Source organism: Phyllopteryx taeniolatus, chromosome 5, assembly GCF_024500385.1.
Source record: "Phyllopteryx taeniolatus isolate TA_2022b chromosome 5, UOR_Ptae_1.2, whole genome shotgun sequence".
NCBI lineage: Eukaryota > Metazoa > Chordata > Actinopteri > Syngnathiformes > Syngnathidae > Phyllopteryx > Phyllopteryx taeniolatus.
Window position 1 is genome coordinate 23,661,096 of NC_084506.1, and position 9,064 is coordinate 23,670,159.

The window sequence follows — 9,064 nt, forward strand, 5'->3', positions numbered from 1 at the left end:
CAAGATACCCAAGAACATTAGGAGTGGAAGGTCTTTGTCACTAATTGTACGACACCAGCTGATAAACTCACAACACTGTCAAATTGACTGCATTGCCTTGTGTGCAATTATGTTACTGTAGGTGTTACGTGTTATAGTTGAAAGAAAACTTTATTTAAAACATATTAAAACATTTAAACTTGGTTATCACCTGTTCGCTCTTTCTCACTCGTAGTTCCTCAAATAAGAGGCACAGTGTGCTTGCTTCAAGATGTTTGTTATTCTCTGAAGTTTTCTCTAAAACTGAAATAAAAAAGTGTAGTAAACATTATATATTTATACACTAAAATGTTCAACCAAACCATGTCATTTCATCTAACAAAAGTCCGCTAGCTCGATGCTAAAGTATGATGTTAAACGCCGTAGACGGTCTAAAAAAAATTCACATAGATGTTACAGACATTTGCTACTTTAACACACACGAAGCAGCAACACACACATATAGCCGGTGTTGCCACAGTTACCTTGAAAAAGTAACTTCGTTACCTTACTGATTAGTAGAGCTTAAAAGTAACTTAGTTACTTGACTGATTACTTGATTTCAAAAGTAACCAAGTTAGAAAAAGTAACTTTTTAGTTACTTTCAGAAACTTTCAAGTGGCAGGAATATCACTTATCCACAGTACAAAAAAAGCATTAGCTTAACCGTACCCATTACTTGGTAACACAAGTTACAGAATGATGTCATCAACATGCAAAAAATAACTTAAATATGAGTGTAGTTGAAGCCACATTAAATGAGCAATTTAGAGCAGACTTGACATGCCAAATAGCCACCTAAATATAAACAAGCACACCATTCTCAGTACACTTCTTAAAGACTGACAGACATGAAAAGACCTTGTTCTCCACAAGGTGAACGCCTTTCTGTCCCACGACTCCAAAGTTTATTGTGCAACAATGATATTCTAAATAATCAACGCCGCAGGGGTAGGATGTTGTCACTTTTTGGGTGAATAGAAAAGTATTGTGTGATGTTTTAGACAACACTTTGTCGGAGCTCACCGATGCCTCCTGAGGATCAAAGTGATATTACAGGATGTTGTCCAGATGCTAGTGGTGAGAAAAATTTACCGACATACGTTTTTTTGTAGTTCCCTAAAATAATGATATGTCAAGGGAAAAGAGGACGTCTGGTCTAATTGTAGACTGTCGTTTTATAATTCCTAAAATGTGAATATATCAGGACTTTTCCAAAGTGTACATGTCGGGGCTCAGGGGAAAAGAGGACATCTGATCAGTCCTTTGGACACTGTCATTTTCTACTCACCAAAACATGGACATGTCAGGGAAAGGGAGGATTTCTGGTTGCCCCTTGTAGTCTATAGTGATTTGTACTTCTCAAAATGTGCCCATCTCAGGGGATAAGAGGACATATGGTTATGTCATTTTACAGTTCCCGAAGTATGAACATGTCACGGGAAAAGACAGCTCCTTGTCACCCAGTCATTGACAATCGATTGGGACTATTTTATGGGATGTAAATCTCCTTGCAAAGATGTTTTAGACTCAGAGGCATTGTCACATGACTGATTGACTCATTTATTCATTGATTCATTGCTTCCGTAGCAGGTTAATGCCCATTGGCTGAGATCTCGTGTGTCTGTGATGCGCAGTGTAAAACAATACGCCTCAACTTTCCATGAGCTTCGTCTTACCAAAGTCACAAGCGTGCCATCAACTATTCAACAGGCGGGCCCAGCAAGACGCCACCTGTGACCCGCTTGTGTGTGTTTTGTGGTCAGCCAGATCAGAACAGCAGCTTCTTGACACAGTGTACTAGCTGCAGTGAGTTACCTGACAAACAACAATAAATGAGTGGAGTGTCATAGTGCTAATGATGGTAATGAGGAATCTTGTCTGAGATGTTACTTTCACTTTTGGACGTTACAATCCGCTTGGATTGGGGCCAGGTCTGGCTCTGACGAAGGTCTGCACTAGGTCATCTAAAGACCTCGAGTGCTTAAGCTTCTTCCACGTCAGGGTTATGAGTGTGACATTCAAAGGCATGTGCGGGATAAAATCAAGTATTTTTGCCTTAAAGGAAGAATGGTTAATTCCTCTTTCCCACCAAGCAAATCATAAGACAAAGTGCACTGAGCATGTGTGAAGTCTGAAAAGATCACTTTGCCTGGAGGAAGAGTAGCAGGAAAAAGGTCATCCTCAACAAAGGATGAATGAACATTCTGTATGAAAGACGACGATATTGATATTTTTAAATTCAGTAATAAAACAAAGAAAAATATTTACCCGTAATTTCTCGTGTATAATGTCAAAAGTCAATGGTGTGCATTATACATAGGTATAGGGGGAAAAGAAAAAAACTTTCCCATTTTATAAATGTATGCCGCCATCTTGACGTTATGAAAAAGCTGTAGACTTTCATTCCAATAGGCCCCTGCCACCTAAAGGTTATGAGAAAGGTGTACACTTTCATTCTAATGTAGCACCGCCACCTTGAGGTCATGAAAAAGGTGTAGCCAACACTTTCATTTCAGTATGACTGCATAATATGTACAGTTGTGCTCATAAATTTACATAATCTGGTATAATCTGTAATATATTGTTTTTTTTAAATACGACTGATGACTGAACAAAAACCATCATTAATTTCTTTATGGTTATGTTTTTTTTGTTGTTGTTGATGATAATGCTTTTCTGAAATGCTTGCCAGTTTAATTTGAATCCCATTAAAATAAAATTCAATGTGTTTTGCCTGGCCCTTCATGATTTCTTTAAAGAATTGTATCCATCTTACAAATTCTGCCTGGATAATCAAACATTTGAGCACAACTGAGTGTTTTCTCATTTACTAAATAAAAGTTGTTGGGTGCTGGCGCCCACCTTGGTCCAGCGCTCTGGCTGCTGGTGGGGGCGGAGGGTCCCTCTGTCGCTCCTCGGGCCTGCTTCCTCCTCTTCTCTCCGTTCCTTGCGTCGCGCTGCGGTCGCCTCTTCCTCTTCCCGTGGGGGAACCGGGTGGTCCCCTGCGGGCTGTGAGGCTTGCTGTGGGGTTTTTGTCCCTGACTGGTTTGGGGACCGGGTGGGTCCACCTCCCACGCTCAGGGGCAGGTAATGGGTGCTGGCGGGAATATGTGGGGGGGGGGGGGGGGGGCGGGTCTGGGTGGCTCTCACTTAGCTGACGGTGCTCCTGAGGTCGGGCCCCCCCACTCTGGATGACTGCTTGGCGTTGGGGCTCCCCTCTCATGACCCGCGGCTGCTCCCTGGGTTCCCCCCCTTATCCTTCCCTTGTTGGGTGCCCCTCACGTGCATGTGTCCGCAGACACACTGCCCTGGGACTCTTTCACTGGGTGTGGTGCCACTCACTTATTCCGACAAATAACTCATGAATATGCGAATTGCTCATACTCTCGTCCTATAGACTTTTATAATTTACATTGTCAATCCCACCCCACTTCAGTTGTACAGCCGGGTTCACGACCCTTGTTCTGCATGCTTCTTTTCCTGTCCTTGTCCTGTTCTAGCTTGTCCTGTCCTTCCCTCACAGGGTGTAGCATTACAGCCCCATGCACACTCATTCATTGTTGTAGATAATGCAATGACTTACTTTTTTCATCCTGTTTACAATTAGTGCTTTGTCTTTTGTCTTCGTTTCTCTCTCCCCTCTAGAAACTTTGTTCTGTTTGACTCTGATTCTCAATAAACTTCAATTGTAGTGTTCCCTCATTTTACGCGGTTAATGGGGACCAGAACCCCCCGCGAAAGGTGAAAAACCGCAAAGTGTTAAATCGGTGATAACCTGGGTTTGTGTAATAGATATATTCAATAGTTCAGTGCTAATATTTTTCAAGGTCGAAATGGCATCAAAAGTTTTGACTTTTTAAAGACAAGGAGATAGCTAGAAATGCTGAACACCTGCAGGGCTGTCAGATTTATGTGATGTGTCGCAATCATATCAGAGCTTTTAAATGACCTAACACTAAGGTAGGGAAGAATAATTTGATTTGTATGTTGGTTTTATTCCTGCCCTAGTCCTCATATTTACCAGAGGTATGCACTTTATTGAATAATAAGACATTATTTATTGCAAATTGTTTTGCCCCCCAGTTTGAGAACCACTGCACTGAAAAATGTGAAATTGCTCATTCGAATTATAGAAACTATCAATACAAACAATATATATATATATAAAAGCATGCAACTGTGCCATGTATATAATCTAGCGCAGTTCAGTAAATGTATTAATGGGTGTGGACTGCTGTGTTTTGCTAGTCGAACATGGATTGCTCTGACCAAGACATTTTGAGCAGCACAGAAACAAATGAGGACAAATAATTTAATGCACAACCAACCATTATGCCTTTACACTGAATGTAGTTCAGTCCATGTTTTGGGATTCTATTTCCTCTAATTAGTCGGAGCCCTGTGCTTGTTTCTCCCAAGTCTTGTCTTTCTTGCTTGGGCTCCATGTGCCTAGGCAGTTTTGATGGCTTCATTGGTTCATTTGCCTCATTTGGTGCATGCGAGTCAACAAGCAATAAAGCAGTGCCTGAAGTAGGACTGACAATATTGTCTATATTGCTGACATTGTCTGATATTGTTTCATTATTTGGCCTGTTCCTCTTTTCAAAAAAGCTCTCCAAACATCCATCCATCCATTTTCTGAGCCGCTTCTCCTCACTAGGGTCACGGGCGTGCTGGAGCCTATCCCAGCTGTCATCGGGGAAGAGGCGGGGTACACCCTGAACTGGTTGCCAGCCAATCGCAGGGCACATACAAACAAACAACCATTCGCACTCACAGTCACACCTACAGGCAATTTAGAGTCTCCAATTCAAGCATGTTTTTGGGATGTGGGAGGAAACCGGGGTGCCCAGAGAAAACCCACGCAGGCAGGGAGAGAACATGCAAACTCCACACAGGCGGGGCCGGGGATTGAACCCGGATCCTCAGAACTGTGAGGCTGCCGCTCTAACCAGTCGTTCACCGTGCCGCCCTCTCCAAACACATTTGTTTTATTTAATTATTTATTTGTTCTTGCTATCTTGTGGGCTTACTTTTTTTCCCTATCAGGTGACATAGGTGAGCGTTTTGACACAGGCACAAGTGGAAGGACCAGATTTTTTAAATAAAACGTTTTTTCTGATTTTGATGATCATTGAACACATTTTAGAATGAAGGTTGGAAAGGTATGTCAGTGCTTCTGATAGTGTTTAAGTACGAATGTCAAAAATATCCGTTTTAACCCACATAGGGAATAATATGGCACGTAAATACCACTAAACTACTAATTCGTTCACTTTCTTCAATCTAGAAAAAAAATGAATGAATTATTAGTTCCACATTAGTGTTAACAAGGCTAAAATATATACAGCAAATAACGCCTCTCCTGGTGTCCAGTACTAACGTCAAACAACCACCTTTGACCACCAGGTATCAAAGCATCAAAAACCGAACTTCAAAGTGTATAGGAAACGTATGTTTTCTTTGTGGTTTACAAACACAGGCACATTGCTCGTTAAGCGCCAACCCCTTTCCGTAATGACGAACTTGTAGTGGAACGAACCAAAATCGAGCCAAAACAGGGGGGATGGTGGCTAAAACAGGTGTACCTAAAACGGTAAAACCTCCATAAAATTGCATTAAATAGCTATAATCGTGTTCTATATTGATTTTAAAGGAAAGTGAGGTAAAAGTATGGATGAAAAGATGGAATGGGTTAGTTTAACGACGTTGAATGTGAGCGCGTGCCCCCCGCTTTCTGCGTCGTGTTGCGGGCCGGCTGGCAGACGAGGTGACGGCGTCTTACAGCCGCACCAGCTCGCCACAACCCACCGAACAGGGAACAAAACATTACCGGCTTTGGGCGCGTTAAGAACGAGTGATAATGTCCGCCCCGTGTATGCGCTCTCACAATTTCATCCCTTGAGACGCCTCCGCATCTTCTCGGCCTCTCCTTCTTCTTCATTTCGGTGAGTTCCCGCTACCGAGCATCCCCATTTTTGTCAGTGTGCGTGCACGTTAGGCAGACTCGGGTACCAACGTGCGCGCGCGAATGAGGATGATGAAATATCACATGTGGACGCCTCGGACGCAGGAAGGCTCATAAAGCGCACATTGTGGGATACATAGCCTTTTATTTACTCATATGATCCATTTTGTAACAATTTAAAGGCTGTGCCGTCGTTTTGCTACTCTTAGGCCCGATTTGCGCTAACAAGCGTGGTGCTTTTATGAATTATATAATGAGCCCCCCCCCCCCCCCCCCGCAGTGACGGTTACTCCAAATCCTCCTATGAAAGCTATGATAATCTATATACCTATATAAATGTATAAATCAGCCTAATCGTCGTGTTCTAAATGAACAAAATGGCCTGATGATGCGCGCGGTGGGTCGTCCACACCCTTGGGTGCCTCAGCCGCCAGCGGACAATTCATTAGGTACACCTGCCAGACCATCAGACAATCTGCTTTGACTAAAGTAATCATTTGGATTGAAAGTCGTGATTCAAAAAATGTCTTCATTATTGCTTGTAGTCAGCTCTCGTGTGTGAGGCAGCCGCATTGCCAGGCCAATAAAGCGAAACCTTTGACAAAAGATAAAAGCATGGCCTCTTTGATTGAATCTGGCCCACCCTGCGTAAATCCTGTTACTTAACTTTGACCACTCTAAAATTGCTCATTTAAAGTCAGTTGTCATTAAATAATGTGTTAATTGTTCTATTGTAAATGATAAAATACTATATTGGCAACATCATCAATTTTATACAGGGTTAGGCATATGTTTTTTTTTTATTATTAATTAGGAAATTGCTGTATCATTTTCCAGGCTGCATGGTGGGCAGTGGTTAGTACGGCTGGCTCACAGTTGAGCGGCTCTGGGTTTGTATCTCCCTGCGTGGGTTTTCTGGCTTCCTTCCACATTCCAAAACCATGCTTGTTAGCTTCATTGGAGACTCTAAGGTTGTCCAAAGAAGAAACTCTTATCGTAAATCCTAAATCATGTGAGTGTGAATGCTTGTTTTTCTATGTGTGCCCTGTGATTGGCTGCTGACCAGTCCAGGGTGGACCCCGCCTCTCCCCCAACGTCTGCTGCAGCTAGGCTCCAGCTCATCCTTGACCCTAGTTAGGAAAAGCGCCATAAACTATTTTGTATTATATATATATATTTTAAAAATTCTAAAACCTAGTCTTTGGATGACTTGACCCATCTGCGCATTTTAAAAATTAAATGTGGCCCCGGAACATGAAAGTTTGCACACCCCTGCGCTAAAATGTGGGACGCAATACATTGTGGGATGCTGCTCGGATGCAAAACTATCCCCCTCGACCCCACATGGAAAACAAATAATCTGTATATATAATCATTGGATGGTGTACCTAATTGAACTGTCCAGTGAGAAACTACAAATTCCAAAGCTACCTGAACACTACACCTGATGTAAACACTCTGGGTTGTTGGAACATCATTTATGTAGGGGAAAAACCTGATAGTCTCTGTCCTGCCGCTTCTCCCGCCACACGTTTTGTTTGCATAGTAGTGTAATTAATCCCTCTACATGGGAATTTCATGGGGGGGAAAAAACATTATCACATCTTCCACAGTTCCCAGGTGTCAGTAACATGCTTTGGTCAAAATAGTTTTAAGGATAAAGAAGGACAGAACACTTTACACCTTCTCTAAACAGCCCAGTTCACAACTGAGGTCTCAAGGTTTTGAGGTTATAAACAGCATGCAATGAACTACTTTGCTTATTATGTACTTATTTTAACATTATATATAATATTTGTAAACATTTCTGTGGAGGTTGATATACAACCCCAATTCCAATGAAGTTGGGACGTTGTGTTAAACATAAATAAAAACAGAATACAATGATTTGCAAATCACGTTCAACCGATATTTAATTGAATAGACTACAAAGACATCCATCCATTTTCTGAGCCGCTTCTCTTCACTAGGGTCGCGGGCGTGCTGGAGCCTATCCCAGCTGTCATCGGGCAGAGGCGGGGTACACCCTGAACTGGTTGCCAGCCAATCGCAGGGCACATAGAAACAAACAACCATTCGCACTCACAGTCATGCCTACGGGCAATTTAGAATCTCCAATGAATGCATGTTTTTGGGATGTGGGAGGAAACCGGAGTGCCCGGAGAAAACCCACGCAGGCACGGGGAGAACATGCAAACTCCACACAGGCGGGGCCGGGGATTGAACCCGGGTCCTCAGAACTGTGAGGCTGACGCTCTCACCAGCCGGCCAACGTGCCGCCTAGACTACAAAGACAAGATATTTAATGTTCAAACTGATGAACTTTGTTGATTTTAGCAAATAATCATTAACTTAGAATTTTATGGCTGCAACACATTCCAAAAAACCTTGGACAGATGGCCAAAAAGACTGAGAAAGTTGAGGAATGCTCATCGAACACCTGTTTGCAACATCCCACAGGTGAACAGGCTAATTGGGAACAGGTGAGTGCCATGATTGGGTATAAAAGGAGCTTCCCTGAATTGCTCAGTCATTCACAAGCAAAGGTGGGGCGAGGTTCACCTCTTTGTGAACAAGTGCATGAGAAAATAGTCGAACAGTTTAAGGACAATGTTCCTCAACGTACAATTGCAAGGAATTTAGGGATTTCATCATCTACGGTCCATATCATCATCAAAAGGTTCAGAGAATCTGGAGAAATCACTGCATGTCAGCAGCAAGGCCGAAAACCAACATTGAATGCCCCGGGACCTTCGATCCCTCAGGCGGCACTACATCAAAAACCGACATCAATGTGTAAAGGATATCACCACATGGGCTCAGGAACACTTCAGGAAACCCTCCATCCATCCATCCATTTTCTGAGCCACTTCTCCTCGCTAGGGTCGCGGGCGTGCTGGAGCCTATCCCAGCTGTCATCGGGCAGGAGGCGGGGTACACCCTGAACTGGCTGCCAGCCAATCGCAGGGCACATACAAACAAACAACCATTCGCACTCACAGTCACACCTACGGGCAATTTAGAGTCTCCAATTCATGCATGTTTTTGGGATGTGGGAGGAAACCGGAGTGCCCG

The 9,064-nt window shown here is 43.0% G+C and overlaps 1 protein-coding gene across 1 annotated transcript in view; it reads left to right on the top strand.

Moving 5' to 3' along the window:
* Nucleotides 1-5,805: 5,805 nt before the first annotated feature.
* The window catches only part of slc6a15 (solute carrier family 6 member 15), a 28,830-nt gene continuing 25,571 nt past the window's right edge, over nt 5,806-9,064 (top strand). The window contains exon 1 of the mRNA XM_061773966.1: nt 5,806-5,969. The gene's annotated coding sequence lies outside the window, so the exon portion shown is untranslated. The remainder of the gene's footprint in view (nt 5,970-9,064) is intronic.